This window comes from Trachypithecus francoisi, unplaced genomic scaffold (genome assembly GCF_009764315.1).
Source record: "Trachypithecus francoisi isolate TF-2019V2 unplaced genomic scaffold, Tfra_2.0 Lachesis_group3, whole genome shotgun sequence".
NCBI classification, from domain to species: Eukaryota; Metazoa; Chordata; class Mammalia; order Primates; family Cercopithecidae; genus Trachypithecus; species Trachypithecus francoisi.
This window is the reverse complement of record NW_022681468.1, coordinates 147,179,723-147,204,856: the sequence shown is the minus strand read 5'-3', so window position 1 is coordinate 147,204,856 and position 25,134 is coordinate 147,179,723. Positions and strand designations below refer to the sequence as shown.

General features: G+C 39.7%; 1 protein-coding gene and 1 long non-coding RNA gene across 10 annotated transcripts in view; both read right to left on the bottom strand.

Moving 5' to 3' along the window:
* The window catches only part of TTBK2 (tau tubulin kinase 2), a 168,436-nt gene that overhangs the window by 91,329 nt on the left and 51,973 nt on the right, over positions 1–25,134 (bottom strand). Inside the window, exon 1 of one of the 9 annotated variants that reach the window (XM_033190398.1) lies at positions 7,132–7,838. The exons of the other annotated variants lie outside the window; for them this stretch is intronic. The gene's annotated coding sequence lies outside the window, so the exon portion shown is untranslated. Of the gene's footprint in view, positions 1–7,131; positions 7,839–25,134 lie in introns of those variants that run through there. 9 annotated transcript variants of the gene reach the window in all.
* Positions 9,389–13,993, bottom strand: LOC117070797. The gene is made up of 2 exons (XR_004432059.1): positions 13,946–13,993; positions 9,389–10,578 (listed from the first exon to the last, which is right to left on the bottom strand). It is a non-coding gene; the product is annotated as an uncharacterized LOC117070797 (long non-coding RNA).

Genomic DNA, 25,134 nt, shown 5'->3' with positions numbered 1-25,134 from the left:
GAAAACTTTTTAAAGATTCTTAAGTTCTATATTGATTCAGAATCTGTGGAGAAAGATACAGAATATGAGCTTTTCAAAAGTTCGTTGTTGTTTTTATTTTTTTGAGGCAGGGTCTCACTTTGTTGCCCAGGCTGAAGTGCAGTGGCATGATCTTGGCTCACTGCAACCTCTGCCTCCTGGAAGGCTCAACTGATCCTCTCACCTCAGCCTCCCGAATAGCTGGGACTAGAGGTGTGTGCCACCACAACTGGCTGATTTTTGTATTTTTTGTAGAGATGGGGTTTTACCATGTTGCCCAGGCTGGTCTCAAACTCCAGGGCTCAAGCGATCTGCCCGCCTCAGCCTCCCAAAGTGCTGAGACTACAGGCATAAGTCACTGGCCTCAAAAGTTCTTTAAATGATCCTAAACCAGGTAGGACATGGAGAGATATTTGAAAACTACTGCAGGGTAATGAGAAGTATCAAAAAGATTTTAAGATAAAGAATAACATACTAAAACACTGTGGCAGCAATGAGGAGGGTAGACTACAAAGGGGTCAATTCTAGTGGAGAAGGTCACTCTGGGGGATAGTTACAATATCCAGGAGAAATAATAAGGGGATTAGAGACAGATAAAATAAGATAAATCTGACCGATATTAAAGATGTAGTTTTTTACTAGAATTGGCAAAATTAAATGAAAAGTTGTACCAAAATAAGAGAATTCAGTAAGTTGTATAGATTTTAAGTGATATTAAAATGTTGAATTTTAGGACAATCAAGTGAATTCAGTAGACATTGTAAGTTCAGGCCTGGTGCTGAGACCAAAAGGCAGAGCTCCAGATGTACACTGAGGAACCATTAATTCACGGACAATAGATGGAAGATTGACAAGTGAAAGAATATAAGAGGAAAAGAAACTTCAGCACATAATTTGGAAAATGCAACATTTAATTATTATTATTATTTTTAAAACAGGGTCTCACTATCTTGCCCAGGCTGATCTCAAACTCTGGGCTCAAGCAATCCTCCGCCTCAGCCTCCCAAAGTGCTGGGATTACAGGCGTGAGCCACCATGCCCACCCTAGAAAATGCAATATTCAAAGCATGAGCAAAAATAAGAGTCCCTCAAGGAAACAGAGGAATAGCCTGAAAGATAGGAGGACACTGAGAGAGGGGTATCACAGAAACCGAGGGAGAACACTTCATGAGGGCAGAAGTGGACACTGACAAGTATATAGAAAGGCTGAGAAGTACTAATATAAACAGGAAGTCATTAGTGAGTCAAGGGGCAGAAGTCAGTTTATAATGGGTTAAAGAGTAAATAGAATATGAAATATGAGGGCAGACAGTCTTTGAAGGAGCTTGCTTGAAAGTAAGGAAGAGTAACAGGCCAAAGCTTGAAGACGAAGATTTGGTAGACTGATGAAACACTCAAAGAAAATTTGCCTCCTAACTGGCTTAAAATATAAATACAATTAAGACGCAGCAAAGCCAGGGGCAATGACTTCACCTATAATCCCAGCTACTTGGGAAGCTAAGGTGGGAGGATTGTACGAGGCCAGGAGTTTGAGACCAGCCTGGGCAACATAGCAAGACCCCTTCCCTTAAAAAAAAACTCCTTTTTTTGCATCTGTGTTATCAATCAGTACAAGATTGCTCTCTCATTCTCTAAGTTTTTGTTTAAAAAGAGTGTTATAAGCTAGCAAGAATGGGTGCAATGGAGAACACAATAATTCACAAGGTATACAGTACATGTTGATCACTTAACACATATTTTACATATATTTGCAAAACAGTGCTATCTATTACACTGTAGTAAGAATGAAAGGATCAAATGATGACCATTAGCAACTTACTCTTGTCCTCAGCTTCAAAGAAACAATAAAAAATAAGTTAAATAGTGTTTTCCTTGCATTATCCATTCCTTAAGACTCTACTTTTCTGTCATGTACAGGGACCATATCTATCTTGTTCTGGTACTAAAAACACTTTTGCAAAAACTGTAACAGTGAGAGACATCCAACATAGCTGATTCTATCTTGCTTCTAAACTCACAAGCTAACTACCTTTGCTCATCCCTACACACAGGCCAGGCTGACTATGGGAGGAATTTAGTTTGCAGTTTAACTTTAAAGCAAGGATGATAATGGCCCCTTCTCAAAACAAACCCACTCTTTCTTTGGGGACAGACACTGCTTTTATAAAACTAATGAAAGGCCAAAAACAGAATTATGGTAGGCGCCTGAATTCTGTTAAGGTTTAGGCATAGTTAAATAACAACTAGTCATTGTTTCCTAACTTACCTTTTTGTAATTGCCTACTACTCAGGAGTCACTAGCTGGTGGCGATAAGATTTGTAACTTCTGGCTGGGTGCAGTGGCTCACACCTGCAATCCCAGCACTTTGGGAGGCTGAGGCAGGCAGATCATGAGTTCAGGAGTTTCAGACCAGGCTGGCCAATATGGTGAAACCCCGTTTCTACTAAAAATACAAAAATTATCTGGGCATGGTAGCATGTGCCTGTAGTCCCAGCTACTCAAGAGGCTGAGGGAGAAGAATCGCTTGAACCCAGGAGGAGGAGGCTGCAGTGAGCCAAGATTGCGCCACTGCACTCCAGCCTGGACGACAGAGAGAGAGACACGGTCTCAAAAAGAAAAAAGATTTGTAACTTCCCAATTGCCCCTACTGGTAACATTGCTATTGTGAAACCTAAGACTGGTGTTTGAGATATTTTTTAGTGGACCAACTGATACCACCCAGGTGTCCCCGACCCAGGAAACGACTGAGCACATGAAGATAATTTCAATACCCCCGTGATTTCATCCCAACTCAACTAATCAGCAGTGCCCATTCTCTAGCCCCCTCCCCACCAAACTATCCTTAAAAACCCTAGTTGTCAAATTCTCAGGGAGGCAGATTTGAGAAATATCACACACCATCCTCACTGAGCCACACTGCAATTATTAAACTCTCTGCTGCAACACCAGTCTCAGTGTATCGGCTTTTTCTGTGCAGCAGGCAAAAAGAACCTGCTAGGCTGTAACAGTACCTGGCACAATACCCAGTAAAGAGTGATTTAAAGGCTCAGTGAATATGTGTGTGGGCAGCAAGCCACCCAGGTGCTGAGGCAAGAGGCCGAGGGCACAAGCTGTTCCAGTAGAATAAAACATATCAAATAAGAATAGTTATGCTAGATATAGATCATAGATATGATTATATATGAATATCATTAATCATTAGTTTATAGCAACTACTCTTTATTCCAATATTATGATAATCCTCAGTCTACAATCATAACCTAGGAAAAACCAGGTCATACAGAGGAGTTGAGGAGACATAGTGAGAAGTGACTATAAGGTAAGAGTGTGAGCCTTCTGTCATGCCCGGGCAGGGCCACCAGAGGGCTCCTTGGTCTAGCGGTAACACCAGCGTCTGGGAAGACGTCCTTTGCCAAGCGGACCGTGGTCTAGCGGTAGCGTCAGTGTCAAGGAAAAACACCCACTACTTAGCAGACTGGGAAAGGGAGTCTCCCTTTCCCCGGAGTTTAGAGAAGACTCTACTCCCCCACCTCTTGTGGAGGACCTGACATCAGTCAGGCCTGCCCGCAGTAATCTGGAGGCCTAACCGTCTCCCTGTGATGCTGTGCTTCAGTGGTCGCGCTTCTAGTCCGCCTTCATGTTCCATCCTGTATACCTAGCTCTGCCTCCTAGATAGCAGTAGTAAATTAGTGAAAGTACTAAAAGTCTCTGATACGCAGAAATAATGGCATAAGCTGTCTCTCTCTCTCTCTCTCTGCCTCCGCTGCTGGGCAGGGAAGGGCCCCCTGTCCAATGGACACGTGACCCACGTGACCTTACCGCTCATTGGAAATGGCTCACACTCCTTACCCTGCCCCTTTGTCTTGTATCCAATAAATACCAGCGCAGCCTGGCATTCGGGGCCACTACTGGTCTCCATGTCGTGGTATTAGTGGTCCCCCGGGCCCAGCTGTCTTTTCTTTTATCTCTTTGTCTTGTGTCTTTATTCCTACAGTCTTTCGTCTCCGCACACGGGGAGAAAAACCCACCGACCCTGTGGGGCTGGACCCTACATATGTGTAAATAAATGAATAGAATAATGGCTAACAAAATATGCATAATATGGGCCAGGAGTGGTGGCTCATGCCTGTAATCCCAACACTTTGGAAGGCTGAGGTGGGAGGATTGCTTGAGTCCAGGATTTACTAGCCTGGACAACATGGCAAGGCTCCGTCTCTACAAAAAATACAAAAATCAGTCAGGTGTGGGGGCACATGCCTGTACTTTCAGCTACTCAGGAAGTTGCAGTGGAAGGCTCAGTTGAGCCTGGGAGGACAAGGCTGCAGTGAGCTGTGATCATGCCACTGACTCCAGCCTGGGTGACAGAGTGAGACCCTGTCTCTAAATAAATAAAGAAATAAGCATAATATGCACACATAATGTGCAAGCATTTTATGCCAGGCTCTATATCAAGTATGTTACATGCACTTAATCCCGCCAATAATGCAAGTATTATTATATTCTCCATTTTTCAGATATAGAAATAGGGAGGTTACTTTGTCCAAAATTACAACCAAAACATGAAGCAGTTTAATGCCAGAGCCTTTGCTCTTAACCATTATGCCCAGAAATGACAGAAACAGATTTTAAAATCAAGTAACACCTTGTCAATAAGTATTAAAACAGGGAAAGAAAGACTGTGACAGAACAGAAACAGGACAATCTACTATATGCCAAGTACTAAACTAGGCACTAGAAATACAAGAGAAATTAAGATCCATGCCCTCAAAGAGTTCACAGCCAAGATATGTAAACAAAAAAAATGTAATGCAGTATGAGTTCTATAATATTAGAGATAAAACTGCTGCAGATATAAAGAAGATTCAAAAATTTGGCTTATGAGGCTTCACATGAGCATTAAATCACTAGATTTTACACATTTATGAGAAGAGTATTCTAAAAGAAGGTCACCCACAAAGTCATAAAGGATCTAAGTACATGTGATAGATGATTGAGATGACAGGCTAGAGGACTTGATACGAGTTAAGGTAGGCTGAGGTGGGAAGTATGATCAGACAAGAAAAGTAAGCTAAAACCTTATATGCCACTGTGGTATACAGTAGTCCCTTGGTATCCATGGGGGAGTGGTTCCAAGACCTCCCTTGGATACCAAAATCCACCAATACTCAAGTCTCTGATATAAAATGGGGTACCTGCCAGGCATGGTAGCTCACACCTGTAATCCCAGCAATTTGGGAGGCCAAGGTGGGTGGATCACCTGAGGTCAGGAGTTAGAGACCAACCTGGCCAACCTGGTGAAACCCCATCTCTATTAAAAATAGAAAACTTAGCTGGGCATGGTGGCGGGCACCTAAAATCCCAGCTACTGAGGAGGCTGAGGCAAGAGAATCACTTAAACCTGGGAAGCAGAGGTTGCAGTGGGCCAAGATTGCACCATTGCACTCCAGCCTGGCCAACAGAGCAATGCTGCATCTTGAAAATAAAATAAAATAAAATGGGGTACTATTTTCCATGTAACCTATGCACATCCTCCCATATACAGTCAGGCTTTGCTTAACAACAGGGATAAGTTCTCAGAAATGCATCCTTAGGTGATTCAGTCACTGTGTGAACATCATAGGGTGTGCTCACAAAAACGTAGATGGAATAGCCTATTACATGCCTAGGCTATACGGTATAGCCTATTGCTCCTAGACTACAAACCTGTATGGCGTGTTACTGTACTGCATACTATAAACAGTTATAACACAATGCTAAATATTTATGTACCTAAATGTGGAAAAGGTACACTAAAAACATAGTATTATAATCTTATGGGACCACTGTCTATCACTGAACAAAATGCTGTTGTGTGATGCACGACCATATTTTAAATCATCTCTAGATTACCTATGATACCTAATACAGTGTAAATGCCATGTAAATAGTTGCCATACTGATTGTTTAGGAAATAATAACAGGGAAAAAAAAGTCTATACATGTTTAGTACAGATGCAATATTTTTTTCCTAATTTTTATTTATTTATTTATTTTGTTTATTTATTTTTGAGACAGACTTTGCTCTGTCACCCAGGCTGGAGTCCAGTGGAGCGATCTCATCTCACTGCAACCTCTGCCTCCAGGGTTCAAGCACTTCTCATACCTCAGCCTCCCAAGAAGCTGGGATTACAGGCGTGCACCACCATGCCCAGCTAATTTTTGTATTTTTAGTAGACACAGGCTGATAGCCAGGCTGATCTCGAACTCCTGACCTCAAATAATCCCCCCACCTCAGCCTCCCAAAGTGCTGAGATTACAGGTATGAGCCACCATGCCCAGTCTTTTTCCTAAGATTTTCAATCTGTGGTTGGTTGCATCCACAGATGTGGAATGCATGGATGTGGAACCCACTGACAGGAACAGCCAACTATAATATGAAATATATTTAGTCTCTGTCCCTGATATTTGTCACCTGGTTTCTAAAACTTATGGAATTTTCTGATAGAAATGTCTGTTATTTATGACTCTTTTGATAACAACTGCGTTTATGTTAATCCGGTAACTTGGGGGAAGCCCTATATAATCAGGACGGGGCCAGTCACCAGAAAGACGAAGTGCTCAGAAGAGCGGACTGAACTTTCAGCCTCACCCACCAACCTCCAGGAAAGGTGAGTGGGAGGGCTGGAGATTAAGCTCTATAAAGACTCTTGAACAATCAGATGTGTGAGCTTCTGGTTTGCTGAATAAATGGAAGTGCTGGGGGAGTGGCCTACCCAGAGAGGAGACAGAAGCTCCCCACTCCCCCACACCTCACCCTTATCCATCTCTTCATCCAGCTGTTCATCTGTATCCTTTGCAATATCCTTAATAAACCAGTAAACATGTTTTCCTGAGTTCTGTGAGCCATCCTAGCATGTTAACCAAACCCAAGGAGAGGGGAATCGAGGGAGCCCCAGGTTGCAGCCAGTCACCTCAACCTCAGCTCACCACAACCTCCACCTCCCGGGTTCAAGTATAGTTTAAGCCATTCTAATGGTGTGCAGTGATATCTCACTGTGTATTCTCCTAATGTTTAGTTATGCTAAATATCTTTTCAGCAACTGATTTAACACTCTATATCTTCTTTGAAGTACCTGTAAAAGCTTATTAAATATTTTTAATTGTTTGTTTTCTTATTGTTGATTTTTCAGAGTGCTTTATATATTCTGAAAAGTCCTTTGCAGGTGATTCGCAAATATTTTTCTTTCACTCTGTAACTTGTCTTTTCATTCTTTTTATAACGTCTTTTGCAAGCAAAGTTTTTAATTTAATGAAATCCAAATTATCAATTTTTTAATTTTATGCATCATGCTTTTGTCATCATTTGACAAGCTTCTTGCCTAAACTTAAGTTACAAAGATCTTCTCCATGTTTTCTTCTAAAAGTTATACAGCCTTCTATCTCACATTTCGATGTGCAGTATATCTTCAGTAAATTTTTGTATAATGTGTGTAGTTTCGGTGGAGGTTCACTACTTTTGTAAAAGGATGCCTGATAGCTCCAGCACCAAGACCATTCGTTTTCCACTGACTCGCCTTTGCGACTTTGTAGATTATTACTGGCCTTCTTTGTATGGGTCAGCCTATGTCCAAAATCTCTATTTTACTCCACTTGATCTATATGTCTATCCCTTTGCCAATACCACAGCCTTGATTATCCTAGTTCTGTACTAAGTTTTAAAACCATATAGTTTGTTTCTTTGCTTATATTTTATATTTTTAGACAGGATCTCACTTTGTCACCTAGGCTGGAATATGGTGGCACAATCATAGTGCACTCAAATTCCTGGGCTCTGGCAATCCTCCTATTTCAGCCTTCCAAGCAGCACGGGACTACAGGCATGTACCACCATGTTGAGTCAATTTATTTTTTCTTAGTTTGTAGAGATGGAGGTCTCGCTATGCATTTTTTTTTTTTTTTTGAGACGGAGTCTCGCTCTGTCGCCCACGCTGGAGTGCAGTCTGGAGTGCAGTGGCCGGATCTCAGCTCACTGCAAGCTCTGCCTCCCAGGTTCATGCCATTCTCCTGCCTCAGCCTCCGAGTAGCTGGGACTACAGGCGCCCGCCACCTCGCCCAGCTAATTTTTTGTATTTTTTAGTAGAGACGGGGTTTCACCGTGTTAGCCAGGATGGTCTCGATCTCCTGACCTCGTGATCCACCCGTCTCGGCCTCCCAAAGTGCTGGGATTACAGGCTTGAGCCACCGCGCCCAGCCCACTATGTATTTTTTAACTGACAGAAATTATACATTTTTATTGTATAAACATGTTTTGAAGACATGTATACATGATGGAATGGCTCAAACTAATAACATGCTTACAAACACATTTTTAATAAGAACACTTAAAAATCTATTATCTACGTGATTTGATTTTTTTCCCCAACATTATTCTTCTTTTTCAACATTGTTTTGGCTACTCTAGATCCTTTGCTTTTCTATATTAACTTTAGAATCAGCTTCTCTATAACTATAAAAAGTACTGCTGGGATTTTTATTATTATTTCATTAAATCTATAGATCAATTTGGGGAGAATCAGTATCTTCCAATTAATGAACCTTCCATTAATGAATCTTCCAATTAATGAATATGGTATGCCTCTCCATTTATTTAAATCTTCTTTTACTTCTTTAATCAGGGTTTTATAGTTTTCCGCATACAGAATATATACATATACCTTTTTTTTTTTTTTTTTTGAGACAGAGTTTCATTCTTATTGCCCAGGCTGGAGTGCAATGGCGCAATCTCAGCTCACCACAACCTCCACCTCCCAGGTTCAAGCGATTATCCTGCCTCAGCCTCCCAAGTAGCTGGGATTACAGGCATGCACCACCATGCCTGGCTAATTTTGTATTTTTAGTAGAGATGGGGTTTCTCCATGTTCGTCAGGCTGGTCTCGAACTCCTGACTTCAGGTGATCCACCCATCTCAGTCTCCCAAAGTGCTGGGATTACAGGCGTCAGCCACTGCGTCCAGCCCAGATCCTGCATATATTTTGTTATATTTACACCCTCCATATTTCTTTTTTTTTTGGAGCTATTGAAATTTTTTAAAATTCAGTTCTCAATTGTTCATTGCTAGTACACAGAATTATGGTTGCTTTTTGTGGCCTGATCTTATATCGCTTGCTAAACTCACTTATTCTAGGAAGTTTTTACAATTCTTGGGATTTTCTACATAGACAATCATGTCATCCACAAACAGGAACAATTTTATTTCCTCCTTTTCAGTCTATATGTCATTATTTATTTATCTATCTTTGCTGCACCAAACTCAAGTCTCATTCTGGGTTGCTGATGACACAAATGTTAGATATTTTGATATTATCTCATAGGTCACTGAGGCTCTGTTTATTTTTTTACATGGTTTTCCCTGGTTGTTCAGATTAGATCATTTCTATTGATCTGTTTTCAAGTTCACTGAATCTTTCACCTATCATGTCCATTCTGCTATTGAGCCCATTCAGTGAGTTTCTTATGTCTGTTATTGTACGTCTTGGCTCTAAATGTTCTGTTTGGTTGTTCTTTATGTCTTCTATTCCCTTGCTGAGATTGTCTATCTTCCTGCTCATTCTTGGAGCAAAGTCATAATAGCTGATTTAAAGTCTTTTAAACATAATTTTAACATCTGTATGATCCTGGCATTGGCATCTACCTTTTTCTATATGAGTTGAGATTTGTCTGATTCTTTCTAAGCTGAGTGATTCCAGGTTGTATTCTGGACATTTTGAATATTATGTTATGAGACTCTAGGTCTTATTCAAGTCCCACCAAGAATGTTGGTATTTTTGCTTTAGCCAGTAATTGACCCAGTTGAGTTCATGCTTCAAGTTCTCACCAGCCTTCTGTAGGTTGTATTTCTAATGTCAATTCAGTTTTTAAAGCCTTTGCAGTTACATTTAACGTGTTCCATAAGTACTCCACGTAGTTTCCAGTTTGGGATGTGGGCAGTGGTCTATCCCATAATTCAGTTCTCAAAGTCTGTATGTGCTGTTTAGGATTGGACCCATGCATGCACAGACTGGAGGTCAGCTCAGGAGTCCAAAAGCAACTTTAGGTGGTCAGTTTCCCAAGTTCCTCCCTCATCTACAATCTTTCATTTCACTGGGGCTCCCCTTTTCCAGTCTTCCAGCAGAACTCTGGGGCTTTATTAACACCACTCTGCAGAGTACTTCCCATGACTGTGCTCACATCAGGCAAGGCCAAGCAACAGAACAGCAGAGAGAGAAAAAAAGCAGTGGGGATTTGCCCAACTCTCTTCAGACCACAGCTCCTCCAATCTGAGAAGAAGGATCCTCTCCCTCTATTTTAGGCTTTTGCCTGCCCCCATTGAGGCCACTGTCAAGGATTGTTTGAGGCCTGGGTGTAAGAGAATAAATAAAAAGAGAGAGAAAGATGTAGGATTTCCATGCTTTCTTTGGGCATTAGGAGACCCCTTTCCTCCTCCTCGAGTCAAAACTAGAAGACTTCTCTCGATGCATTTTCTGTCCATGTCAATGCTCACTTCCAAGTTGCAGGATACATTAAGTTCAGGCTGGGGCATACTGGAAGAAAAAAATGGTAAACTCACTGCTGGTTCAATGGTACTTTGAATTCTGGTCTTCTTCCCCAGTCTGTCTCCTACAATTTACTTTTCAGAGGCCTCAAATAGCCACTGCAAGAATTTTGCCCAGGTTTTTAGCTGCATTCAGTGGGAGAGACAGAGTGAAGTGCGCTGACTCCATCTCATCTGGAACCAGAACCTGGACTACTGTTTTTCTTAACAAACTTTGTAGAACCGATTATTTTAAACTACTTGTATAACCTGGAACTTAATTAAAAATTAAAAATAAATCCTATAATAATCTTATTGAGGTAGAGGGAAAAAGCAAGTTAGTAGAATCACATTTTTTAAAAGCATATATACTTTTGGACATTATATGTATGTGAAAAAAGGTGAAGTTCTTTTTTTTTTTTTTTTTTTTTGAGGCGGAGTCTCGCTCTGTCGCCGGGCTGGAGTGCAGTGGCCGGATCTCAGCTCACTGCAAGCTCCGCCTCCCGGGTTCACGCCATTCTCCTGCCTCAGCCTCCGGAGTAGCTGGGACTACAGGCGCCCGCCACCTCGCCCGGCTAGTTTAAAATGTGAAGTTCTTAATTATACTTTGCTTCTTATATTTGAATCTTGTTTTACCTGTGGACTTTCATAAATATTAGGATTACACATTTTTTAAAAAGAAGAATAAAAAAAGCAGGAATTACCCAAAGTGTGAGAAAAAGGAAGCAGTTTGCAGGCGAGAGGCTGTAAGCCTTAAGAAACTGAAAATATGGCCGGGCACTGTGGCTCACGCCTGTAATCCCAGCACTTTGGAAGGCCGAGGCAGGTGGATCATGAGGTCAGGAGATTGAGACCATCCTGACTAACATGGTGAAACCCCATCTCTACTAAAAATAAAAAAAATTTAGCCGGCCGTGGTGGCAGGCACCTGCAGTCCCAGCTACTTGGGAGGCTGAGGCAGGAGAATGGCATGAACCCGGGAGACAGAGCTTGCAGTGAGTGGAGATCACACCACTGCACTCCAGCCTGGGCAACAGAGCAAGCAAGAAAGAAAGACAGAAAGAAAAGACAGAAAGACAAGACAGAAAGACAAGAAAGAAAGAAAGAAAGAAAGACAAGAAAGAAAGAAAGAAAGAAAGAAAGAAAGAAAGAAAGAAAGAAAGAAAGAAACTGAAAATAGTTCAGGAAGACCAGCACTCTGGGTATAAGCCCAACATTTTCAACAGAAAAAGGAGAAGTAGCAGGCAGGGGTCAGTTCAGTGTTTTGTATGCCATGTTATGGTTTGTAGATTTTACACGAGAAAAAAGATTATGAATGGTTTTTAGCAAAGGCTGGGGAGTGACATAACCGTTTAGTATGTTAGAAGGATCACTCTTGCTGCAAAACATTAAGGTGAATAGAAAGTAAATCTTACTGACTGAATTTAAGGGAAACAATGAGTTGCAGAATAGCATATATAGTTTGATTCCATATGTTGTTGTGGAAGGTGGGTAATGGAGGGGGATTTTATATATACATACATAAACATATGGATGATTATATATTATTTTAGATAGACAATTTTATATATGTGTGTATATATACATATCTATACATAGATATACAGAGCTGATTATAATATGCATAGAACATTTCTGGAAAATACACAGGAAACCGGTAACAGTAGTTAACTGTGGAGAAGAAAGCGAAGGGCTTAAAGGAAACTTACTTCTCACTTTATTTCGTTGTGTTGATTTTTAAGTTTCTTATTGTGACCATTTACACTCTTAAAAAGGTTTATTAGTGAAATGGAGGGAGAGTCTATGCATGAACTGGGTATTAGTTATATATGAATGATATTAAAACAAGATAAAGTATCAATGAGCCTAATATTCAGTAGCACTGTTCTAGCATATCGTTAGCACTCAAACACTACTATAGATGTCCTGACACATAAGATATTAACGACTTTTTTTTTTTTGAAACGGAGTCTTACTCTGTCACTTAGGCTGGAGTGCAGTCACACGATCTTGGCTCACTGCAACCTCTGCCTCCCAGGTTCAAGTGATTCTCCTGCCTCAGCCACCTGAGTAGCTAGACTACAGGTGTGCATCACCGTGCCCAGCTAATTTTTGTATTGTTAGTAGAGATGGGGTTTCACCATGTTGGCCAGGCTAGTCTTGAACTCTTGACCTCAAGTGATCCACCCACCTCAGCCTCCCAAAGTGCTGGGATTACAGGCGTAAGCCACTGCACCCGGCCATTACCGACTATGTATACATTAAGTTCACAACACAAAATAGCTTTTAATTACATTACAATACAATGGGTATAAAGGGAAAAAGTAAAATATCTTCTCCTTCTCTGACCCCTCTGATTCTAATCACCTCAGGGTCTTCTGGAGCTACATGTGATTCCAAATGTTCTTTGTGCATATGGAGCATATATAAATACGTACATGTGTTTTCAGGTAAAGACACATATATTCTATTACATTTCAAGGAATGGAATATATTCCTCTGCTCCTTGAAATAATCTAGACCTTTTCTATTCTCTACGTGTCATTTTTCTAAACGAAAGAAGAGTAACGAGTAAACGAATCCCCAAGCCTACAGATAATGTTACATCTTCCAAGGAGAAAAATGTTAAAATGAACATACTCAACAGATAAAAGTTCTTGGAGACCTCCACACACCCTTTGATGAAACAATGAACATCAACAAGGACAAGCAAAAGTTACTTTAGGAGAAAAAAAAATGCACAGGATGAAATAAACAAAAGAGTAGATTATATGTTTACATGAGGATAAAGGATGGAATGAAGGGTAAGGATATATCCCTAATCTTTCAGGTCCCAGCATGTAACTATTATGCTCTCCCACAAAAGGTCTCTGTGAAGCAATTTTCACAGTCTTCTATACTGGATAAACCAGTGGTCTAATCCAGAAATTACATACTTCTTCTATTCTCATGACTGGGAAAAAGGAGTAGTCATACGTTGCAGCAGAAGATGGAGACTTTAAACAGGCAAGGCAGAACAGGTGCAGTTGCTCTCCTGTAATAGTAACCCTTCTTCCCAACTCTCAGCTTGTGCTCTGTAGTCTAAAAGGCAAAAATAAAATCCAGGACCAAATATTTCAGGGTTAAAAAAAAAAAATCCCTGAAAATCAAAACAAAATCATTTCCCCTTCATGACCTATAAAGAAAAATGTAGTTTTCCTGACTTTATATGAGGCAAGACAAATTAATTCCCAAATATCTCAACTGAGAATAAAATTGTTTCATTATCAAACGATGACATTTATTGGTATTTTTTGGTATTAGTTGGACCTCCACTCACTTTACAGGATGGAAAGAAGAAAAATTTTAAATAATTAAATAATCCTTCAATTAATTACCTTCTCACCCAAGGGAATAAACAGAAAAACATCAGTTCTACTCAGGACGGTACATTGAAAAATGAAAAAGTACAAGAGATGATGCTGATCACTCGCAGCATAAAGAACTAAGATGGAACAGAAGGGCCAAACAACTTTCTATTCAATCACTGACGTAAGTAGTGATTTTTAAATATAACCAACGTTGTCAGATTGAACACACTATGGAGGGAACACACATAAGAATAAATGAGTGCTCCTGTAATCCCAGCTACTCAGGAGGCTGAGGCAGAAGAATTGCTTGAACCCAGGAGGTGGAGGTTGCAGGGAGCCGAGATGGCACCACTGCACTTCAGCCTGGGCAACAGTTCAAGGCTCCATCTCAAAAAAACAAAAAGAAAAGAAAAAGAAAAAGAAAGAATAAATGAGAAATCAGATCTACAGAATTTTTAAAAAATTATTTATTTACTTGGACATGGGGTCTCACTCTGTCACCCAGGTTGGAACACAGTGGCATAATTATGGCTCACTGCAGCCTTGACCCCTGGGTTCAAGTGATCCTCCCACCTTAGACTCTCAAGTAGCTGGGTCCACCAGTGCACATGATTACACCTGGCTAATTTTTTTATTTTTTGTAGAGACAAGGTCTCTCGCTATGCTGCCCAGGCTTATCTCATATTCCTGGCCTCAAGTGATCCTCCTGCCTTGGCCTCCCAAAGTGCTAGGATTACAGGTATGAGTCACTGCACCTGGCCTACACAATACTTTTAAAAGAAAAACATTTTGTTATGCTCAAGTAAATATTTATATCCAATCAGATGCCAGTAAATGATGTATAAACTTTTAAAGATCCTAAGAAGACTTCCTTTGATAAAAAGATACACTAAATATAAATACAGCAAGTCCTCATTTAATGTCATTGAGAGGTTCTGGGCTTTAAGCAAAACAACATGTAACGTAATCTGGTCCTGGAAAAACTTAGAGTTCAAAGTCATTCTGTCATAACATTAGTGAGGAAAGAAAATTGGTTTTGTTATACATTGTTTCACTTAAAGTTGCAGTTTCCAAGAACCTATTGAGACTTAAGTGAGGACTTACTGTAACAGGAATTTTACAATATTCTGAATTCCTAAAACATTAAACCAACCTATATGCAAGAGTTAAAAAACAAAAAAAAAAAAACAAACTCAAATCCTTGAACCGAATGAAAATTTTCTGGAAGATCCAGGGGACTGTCTTCCATTATAATAAAGAGTTGACTCTCTTTATGACACGGTCTTGGGACTCGGAGCCCTAGTCATCGAAAGGTGACTATCAACAAGTATTTACAGCACTTTTCAGCAAATTATCCCAGAACCTCAATATTTATTTTTCTCACTCAGAAAAAAATTAACAATAAAGTTTATGAAGTAACTAACTAGAAATGGAACAGGTATGTTAGTTATGCTATCTTCTCACATCAATTTACAAATGTATGCTATAACTGAATATAAAGATACTTTGTGCTGTTATTTTGTCACTAAGCATAATATAAAAGTCAAGTTTAAATATACACAATCTCTGCCTTTTAAGAGGCCTACAATTTAAAAGAGAATACAAATTTTTTTTTCTGTTCTTTTTGTTTTGTTTTGTTTTTGAGACGGAGTCTCGCTGTCTCCCAGGCTGGAGTGCAGTGATGTGATATCGGCTCACTGCAAGCTCTGCCTCTCGGGTTCACACCATTCTCCTGCCTCAGCCTCCTGAGTAGCTGGGACTATAGGCACCTGCCACCACACCTGGCTAATTTTTTGCATTTTCAGTAGAGACGGGTTTTCTCCGTGTTAGCCAGGATGGTCTCAATCTCCTGACCTCCTGATCCGCTTGCCTCAGCCTCTCAAAGTGCTGGGATTACAGGCGTGAACCACCACGCCCCACCAAGAATACAAATTTATTTATTTATTCATTTTTGAGATAGAGTCTCACTCTGTTACCCAGGCTGGAGTCCAATGGCGCAATCTTGGCTCACCACAACCTCAGGCCTCTCAGGTTCAAGTGATTCTCCTGCCTCAACCTCCTGAAAATTTATTTTTTTTAAATACCATAACACAAGTTGAAAAGTGCACAAGATAATAAACAAGGCAAAATACAGTCCTTACTAAAACCTATTGAGAGAAGTGTGTTAGCCCAATAGCAATTAGTGCCCAGTGGTCATATTGCAGTCTCAACTGTTTCCCAACACAAGGAAACAGAGTTACTAGGAGAAACAGGGCTCCTGATTCCGAATATGGCACAGAAAAAGTTTAAGGAACATCTGAAATACTCTGCTGTGCCAGAAAACAAGGACGACATCAAAGAATATTGGAGTTATGCAAGAAGAACACAAAAGCCAATGCAAAAGGGCTTCTACTAGTCAAAGATATGAAATTTAAGCTTCAAAAGGATAAAGATTTCAATGGTTTGAAATAAAATATAGAAAAAGGCATGAGTTCATAATGATACTCAAAACAAAAAAACAAATACACTGGTCATATAAGACCACAACTTATTATTCTGAAAATCGATAAATAAAAGAGAAGAAAACTCAAGCCCTTTATCCTGTCCTTCCTATACTAACTACATTTCCAGGGAAACAAATGATGGAATAACATTCTACTTTGTAGAATAATTCCAGTTAAGGAATTTAGAAGGAATCAAAGAATTAGGAAAACCACCATTTTACAATCTCTAATGAAAACAATGAATCTAGGTGATGGATTCTTCCCAACAATAACAACAGCACAAATCTCATTAATCCTCTAAATCTAACTAAGAGTTCACAAGAAATATGAAGGATGGAAGAACACATTAAAAGACACCACAAGGATGCAATCAGCCATATCTAGATTTTGGACTATTTTATCAAACTAAGAACTTCATTCCTTCAACAAAAAAATGGGAAGGCAAGGGAAAAAAAAAAAGCAGTGGAGAACAAACTCTGTGACAGGGCAACAAAATATAATGCAATATGCCTGCCTTGTATATAAATCCTAATTTGAACAAAGCCACCTGTAAAATGATATTTTTGAGACAATGGGAGAAATTAAATACTGGATAGATATGAGATGGTATTGTAAAATAACAGTTAATTTTGTTAGGTTTTCAATACTATTGTGTTCACATTATTAAGAAAGGAATCACTTTGGGAGGCTGAAGCAAAAAGATCATTTGAGGCCAGGAGTTCAAGTTCTCAACATAGTGAGACCTTGTCTCTACTTTAAAAAAATTTTTTTGTGTGTGAAAAAAGAAAAAGAAAAAGAAAGAAAAGAATCCCCTAACGTAAACTGTGGACTTCAGTTAATAAAAACCTAAGGCCGGGCACAGTGGCTCACGCCTGTAATCCCAACACTTTGGGAGGCCGAGGCAGGGGATCACCTGAAGTCAGGAGTTCAAGACCAGCCTGGCCAACATAGCAAAACCCTGTCTCTACTAAAAATAAAAAAATTAGCCAGGCGTGGTGGCACACGCCTGAAATCCCAGCTATCCAGGATGCTGAGGAAGGAGAATCGCTTGAACCTGGGAGGCGGAGGTTGCAGTCAGCCGAGATCACACCACTGTACTCCAGCCTGGGCAACAGAGTTAGACTCTGTCTCAGAAAAAAAAAAAAAAAAATCTATCAATATGGGTTCATCAATTGTAACATTTGTATCACAAGAATGCAAGATGTTAATAACAGGAAAAACTGGATTGGAAGTCTGTATACAGGAACTCTGTACTTTCTACTCAATTTTGTGTAAACCTAAAACAGTTCTAAAAAGTAAAGTCTAGGGCCAGGTGCGGTGGCTCATGCCTGTAATCTCAGCACTTTGGGAGGCCAAGGCTGGAGGATTGTGTGAGGCCAGGAGTTTAAGACCAGCCTGGGCAATATAGCAAAACCGCACATCTACAATTAAAAAAAAAAAAAATTAGTTGGGCATAATGGCATGTACCTGAAGCCCCAGCTTCTCAAGAGGCTGAGACAGGAGGATTGCCTGAGCCCAGGAGTTCAAGACTGCAGTTAACCATGATTGTGCCACTATACTTCAGCCTAAGCAACAGAATGAGAATCTGTCTAAAAAAAAAAGAAAAAGTCTTTGGGAGGCCGAGACAGGTGGATCACGAGGTCAGGAGATCGAGACCATCCTGGCTAACACGGTGAAACTCCGTCTCTACTAAAAAATACTAAAAACTAGCTGGGCGAGGTGGCGGGTGCCTGTAGTCCCAGCTACTTGGGAGGCTGAGGCAGGAGAATGGCGTAAACCCGGGAGGCGGAGCTTGCAGTGAGCTGAGGTCCGGCCACTGCACTCCAGCCTGGGCGACAGAGCGAGACTCCATCTCAAAAAAAAAAAAAGAAAAAAAGAAAAAAAGAAAAAGTCCATTCATTAAAAAAATAAAAGAAAAACTGAGAATATGGGTTTCCTCTCCAATGAGTCTCCAATCCATTCTTAAAACTGGTCACCTGAGGAAATTCTACAGCCTGTGATTTCACTTTTCAAAAATACAGATCCCTCAAATTTCCCTAAGGCTTAACACAGCTACTTCTAATACGTTCTTACATAAACACTTTCACACACTTTTGTTTGTTTGTTTTTGTTTTTTTGGCAATGGATAAATGGCAAAAACTTTCTATGCTCCAGTAAGTACAAGTTAATGGGGCCAGGCTCGGTGGCTCACGCCTGTAATCCTAGTACTTTGGGAGGCTGAGGCAGGTGGATCACCTGAGATCACGAGTTCAAGACCAGCCTGGCCAACATGGTGAAACCCTGTCTCTACTAAAAATACAAAAATTAGCTAGGCATGGTGGCACATGCCTGTAGTCCCAGCTACTAGGGAGGCTGAGGCATGAGGATCACTTGAACCTGGGAGGCGGAGGTTGCAGTGAGCCAAGATCATGCTCCAGCAACAGAGTGAGACACTGTCTCAGAAAAAAAAAAAGTTAATGGATTCACAAAATCTCAGAAAAAAAAAAAGTTAATGGATTCACAAAATCATCAATCATCAACTAAGCTCTCATAGGCAAAGTAATGTCTGCCAAATTTTGACGCATCTCCAAACACCCCCTACCCCATCTCCACAGATTCTCTGACTAGGAACTAGGAACACAAATCTGTAAAACAAAGTATATTTATCTATAAAGAATATTTTCATTATAAAAACAAAGGAGCCCCCATTTGTTAGACAGAGATACATACTCAAAAAATTATATGACGTCTATACTTTCTTTCAAAGTACTCCAGAAATTTGGGGGAAAAATATTGAAAGAGTAGGATACATTTGCAACAATACTGGCCAAAATGCTGATACTTATTAAGACTGAGCTGAGTTTTGGATACATGAATGTTCATTATGTAATTCTATTTTGGTGCATATTTAAATTTTTCATAATAAAAAATTAGGGGAAGGGACTTCGTTTCCAGTTCCACAAGTGAGGAACATCGAAGCTGCCATGCCATTCTATTAACAAGTACAAAGCCAAACAAGTGAAAAAATAACCAACTCTTCTTAGAGCAAACTGCTGCCTTCAAAATTGGAAAGAGAGATGGGCGGACACAGACAGTCATGACATACCAGACCAGAATCATACACAGGAACCAGTGCCAGAGCAGAAAAACCTGAATTACAACTGACAGATTGATGGAGGCTAGGTGTCAACAAGCCCAAGACTTTAAAACTTCAGGGGCACCTAGTCATAGGTATGTTCCCCGAAATTTACAGAAATATTAGACAGACGTCATGTTTTTGTGAGTTTTACCTCCAGGAGTTCAACTAGTTTCTCACAGTATATATAGGAGAAAAATTCCCTCGTGCTTCCAGCAGGGGCAAAAGAAAAGGAACCCTTTTAAAATATGCCACAGCATTCTGTTCTTCTTAATAAGGTCTGCCCTCAGGAGAAATAAGTTAACTACACCTAACCTGCTGGAGTTTATTTATTTATTTTTAAATTAATTTTTATTTTAATTTTTTTATTTTATCAGGCAGGGTGTTGCTCTGTTGCCCAGGCTGGAGTGCAGTGGCACAATCACAGCTCACTGCAGCCTTGACCTTCTGGGCTCAAGTGATCTTCCCACCTCTCAGCCTCTTGAGTAGCTGGGACTACAGGTGCACACCAACATGCCCAGATAATTTTTTGTATTTTTTGTATAGGTAGGATTTCACCACGTTGCCCAGGCTGATCTCAATCTCCTGGGCTCAAGCAATCTACCCACCTCGGCCTCCCAAAGTGCTGGGATTACAGGCATGAGCCACCATGCCTGGCCTGAGGTTTTATTGAAGCTTAATTGATCTGGGGGAGAGGAAATACCCAAATGCAATCCATTCTAACCATCCTGTCTCACCTAATGGGGTGGGGGGGGACTAGAAACACTTATGAAGTTCACAGTCCAGAAGTATAGGTGCACTAAAAGACTGAGAACTAATAACAGAACTATGGAACGCTTCCCTTCTCTCCACCTATTACCACATTACTAATAGTCTATTTTCAGCAGTTGCTTTTATGCAGTACATTATGTCTAGCCATCAAGAAAAATATACAAGGAACACTAGAAGGCAAAAAAACACAATTCGAATAGAAAAAGCAAATATCAGAATTAAACATGGCAGGGATGTTGAAATAATCAGATTGGGAATTTAAAACAACATTGATTAATATGCTGAGGGCTCTAATGGATAAGGTGGACAGCATGCAAGAAGAGGTGGGTAATGTAAGTAGAGATGAAAATCCTAAGAAAGAACAAAAAGGAAACACTAAAGATCAAGAACATTGTAACAGAAATGATGAATGCCTTTTATGGGTTTATTAGTAGATTGGACACAGCTGAGAAAAAAAAAAGTCTCTGAGCTTGAGGATCTACAGAAACCTCCAAAAGAGAAAATCAAAGAGGACAAAGACAAAAGAAGAAAGGATTAAGGAACAACTATAAGAGATGTATCACAAACATACACAAAGGGAACACCAGGAGGGAGAGAAAGGAACAGGTAACTATACGAATCAATGACTAAGAATTTCCCCAAGTTAATGTCAAACACCAAACCACAAATCCAGGAAATTCAGAAAATGCCAAGTGGATAAATGCAAAACATACAAACAAACAAAAAACCCCAAAAACCTACATCTAAACATACTATTTTTTAACTATCAAAAATCAAAGATAAAGAAACAATTCTGACTCTGAAAAAGCAGTTTGAAAAAAAAGAAAAAATTCTGAATGAAGCTAGAGGGAAAAGAAAAACAAGCCTTACCTATAGAGGAACAACAACAAAAATTAGCCAGACACAGTAGCTCATCCTTGTATCCCAACACCTTGGGAAGTCAAGGCGGGAGGACTGCTTGAGCCCAGAAGTTCAAGACCAGCTGAACTCCTTGAGCCCAGGAGTTCAGTTCAGACAACAGTGAGACCCCATCTCCACAAAAAGTTAAACATTAGCTGGGTATTCTTTCTTTTCTTTCCCTTTCTTTTCTCTTTTCTTTTCTTTTCTTTTCCTCTCTCTCTCTCTCTCTCTCTCTCTCTCTCTCTCTCTCTCTCTTTCTTTCTTTCTTTTTTTCTCTGAGATGGAGTTTCACTCTTGTTGCCCAGGCTGAAGTGTAATGGCGGATCTCGGCTCACTGCAACCTCCCGTCTCCCAGGTTCAAGCGATTCTCCTGCCTCAGCCTCCCAAGCGCACCACAATGCCCAGCTAATTTTTTGTATTTTCAGTAGAGATGAGGTTTCACCATGTTGGCCAGGCTGGTCTTGAACTTCTGACCTCAGGTGATCCACCTGCCTCAGCCTCCCAAAGTGCTGGGATTACAGAGATGAGCCAGTGAGCTCGGCCTAAAGCTGGTATTCTTATATCAGACAAAACAGAATTTAAACCAACAACAATCAAGAAGGACAAAGAAGGGCATTACATAATGATAACAGGTTCAATGCAATAAGACTTAACTATTCTAAATATATATGCACCCAACATTGAAGCATCCAAATTCATAAAACAAGTTCTTCTTGACCTATGAAAAGACTTAGCCCCACATAGTGGGAGACTTCAATACCCCATTGACAGCATTAGACAAATCATCAAGGCAGAAAACGAACAAAGAAATTCTGAACTTAAACTCGACACTTAACCAATTAGACCTAATAGACATCTACAGAATACTCCACCCAATAACCACAGAATATACATTCTTCTCATCTGCACATGGAACATATTCTAAGACTGACCACATGCTAGGTCACAGAGCAAGTCTCAATACATTCAAAAAATCAAAACCTAGCACTCTCAGACCACAGTGCAACAAAAAATAGAAATCAATACCAAAAAGATCTATAAAAACTACAAAAATACATGGAAATTAACCTGTTCCTGAGTAACTAATGTGTGAACAATGAAATTAAGGCAGAAATTTTTAAAAATCATTGAAATTAATGAAGACAGAGACAAAACTTACCAAAATATTTGGGATGCAGTTAAAGCAATGTTAAGAGGAAAGTTTGTAGCACCCAATGCCTTCATCAAGAAGTCAGAAAGATCTCAAATTAACAATCTAACATCTTGCATAGAAGAAACAGAAAAAAAAAGAGAACAAACTAATCCCAAAGCTAGCAAAAATAAATAAATAACTAAAATCAGAGAAGAATTGAACAAAACTGAGACTCAAAAATCCATACAAAGGATCAATGAAATAAAGAGATAATTTGTTGAAAGAATAAACAAGATTGATAGACCACTAGCTACATTACCAAAGGGGGAAGAAAAGAGAAGATCCAAATAAGCACAATCAAAAATGACAAGGATGATAACTGATCCCACAGAAATAAAAAAGATTCTCAGAAATTATTATGAACACCTCTAAGCACACAAACTAGAAAATCTAGAGGAAATGGATACATTCCTGGAAACACACAAACTTCTAATATTAAACCAGAAAGAAAGTGAAAACTTGAACAGACCAACAAGATTCAAAATTGAATAAGTAATGAAAAACCTACCAACCAAAAAAAAGCTCTGTACCAGACAGATTCACAGCCCAATTCTACCAGCTGCACAAAGAACTGGTATCAATCCTACTGAAACTATTTTTAAAAGGGGGAGGGGGATGAGTGGCACCTCCCTAATTCATTCTATGAAACCTGCATTAGCCTGATACCAAAATTTGGCAGAAAAACAACAAAAAGAGAAAACTTCAGGCCAATATCCCTAATGAACACAGACACAAAAATCCTCAACAAAATACTAGCAAACCAAATCCAGCAGCACATCCAAAAGTTAATTCACCATGGTCAAGTAGGCTTTATTCTTGGGATGCACAGTTGGTTCAACACATGCAAATAAAAAAATGTGATTCACCACATAAACAGAATTAAAAACAAAAACCACATAGTCATAGTCATCTCAATTACATGCAGAAAAAACTTTTCAATAAAATCCAACATCCCTTCATGATAAATAACCTCAACAGACTATAAATACCTTTTATTTATATGATAAATACCTTTCAAACAGGCATCGAAAGAACATACCTCAAAATAATAGCTATCTATGGCCAGGCACAGTGGCTCACACCCGTAATCCCAGCACTTTGGGAGGTGGAGGCGGGTGGATCACCTGAGGTCGGGAGTTCCAGATCAGCCTGACCAACATGAAGAAACCCCGTCTCTACTAAAAATACAAAATTAGCCAGGCATGGTGGCACATGTCTGTAATCCCAACTACTCAGGAGGCTGAAGCAAGAGAATCACTTGAACCCAGAAGGCAGAGGTTGCAGCAATCCGAGATCACACCACTACACTCTAGCCTGGGCAACAAGAGCAAAACTCTGTTGCGCCAAAAAAAAAAAAAAAAATTAATAAAAATAATAGCCATCTATGACAAACCCACAGCCAACATCATCCTGAATGGGCAAAAGCTAGAATGATTTCCCATGAGAACTGGAATAAGACAAGGATGCCTACTCTCACCACTCCTACTCAACATAGTATTGGAAATCCCAGCAAGAGGAATCAGGCAACAGAAAGAAATAAAAAGCATCCAAATAGGAAAAGAAGTCAAACTATCTCTCTTCACTAACAATATGATTCTATACCTAGAAAACCCTAAAGATTCCACCAAAAGGCCCCTAGAACTGATAAACAACTTCAGTGAAGTTTCAGTATACAAAACCAATGTACAAAAATTAGTAGCATTTCTATAGGCCAATAATGTTCTAGTTGAGAGTCAAATCAAGAACACAAGCCCATTTAAATAGCCACCATAAAAGAATTAAAAAAAAAAAAAAAGAAAGAAAAACCTAGGAATACAGCTAACCAAGGAGGTAAAACATCTCTACAAGGAGAACTATAAAACATTGCTGAAAGAAATCAGAGATGACATAAATAAATGTTAAAACATTCCATGCTCATGGATTGGAAGAATCAGTATTGTTAAAATGGCCATACTACCGAAAGCAATTTACAGATTCAACACTATTCCTATCAAACTACCAATGTCATTTTTCAGAGAATTAGAAAAAAAAAATTCTAAAATTCATATGGAACCAAAAAAGAACCCAAATATTCAAAGCAGTCTTAAGCGAAAAAGAACAAAGCATCATATTACCCAACCTCAAACTATACTATAAAGCAACAGTAATCAAAACAGCATGGTACTGTCTCAAAAACAGACACACAGACCAATGGAACAGGTTAGAGAACCCAGAAACAAAACCACACACCTATAACCATCTGATCTTTGACAAAAGTCAACAAAAGCAAGAAACGGGGAAAGGCCTCCCTATTCAATAAATGGTGCTGGGATAACTTGCTAGCCATATGCAGAAGACTGAAACTAGACCCCTTTCACCATATACAAAAATCCTACAAGAAAACCTAGGAAATACCTTTGTTGACACTGGCCTTGGCAAAGCTTTTTGGCTAAGTCCCCAGAAGTAACTGCAACGATAACAAAAAATGACAGGTAGGACCTATTTGAACTAAAGAACTTTCATAAAGCAAAAGAAACTACCAACAGAGTAAACAGACAACCTACAGAATGGGAGAAATTATTTGCAAACTATATATCCTCCAAAGGTCTAACATTCAGAATTTATAAGAAACTTAAACAAATGAATAATAAAAAACAAATCACCCTATTTTAAAACAGGCAAAGGACAAAGTGAAATATTAAAGTGTTCAGAGAAGGCCGGGCGTGGTGGCTCATGCGTATAATCTCAGCACTTTGGGAGGCCAAGGCAGGCAGAT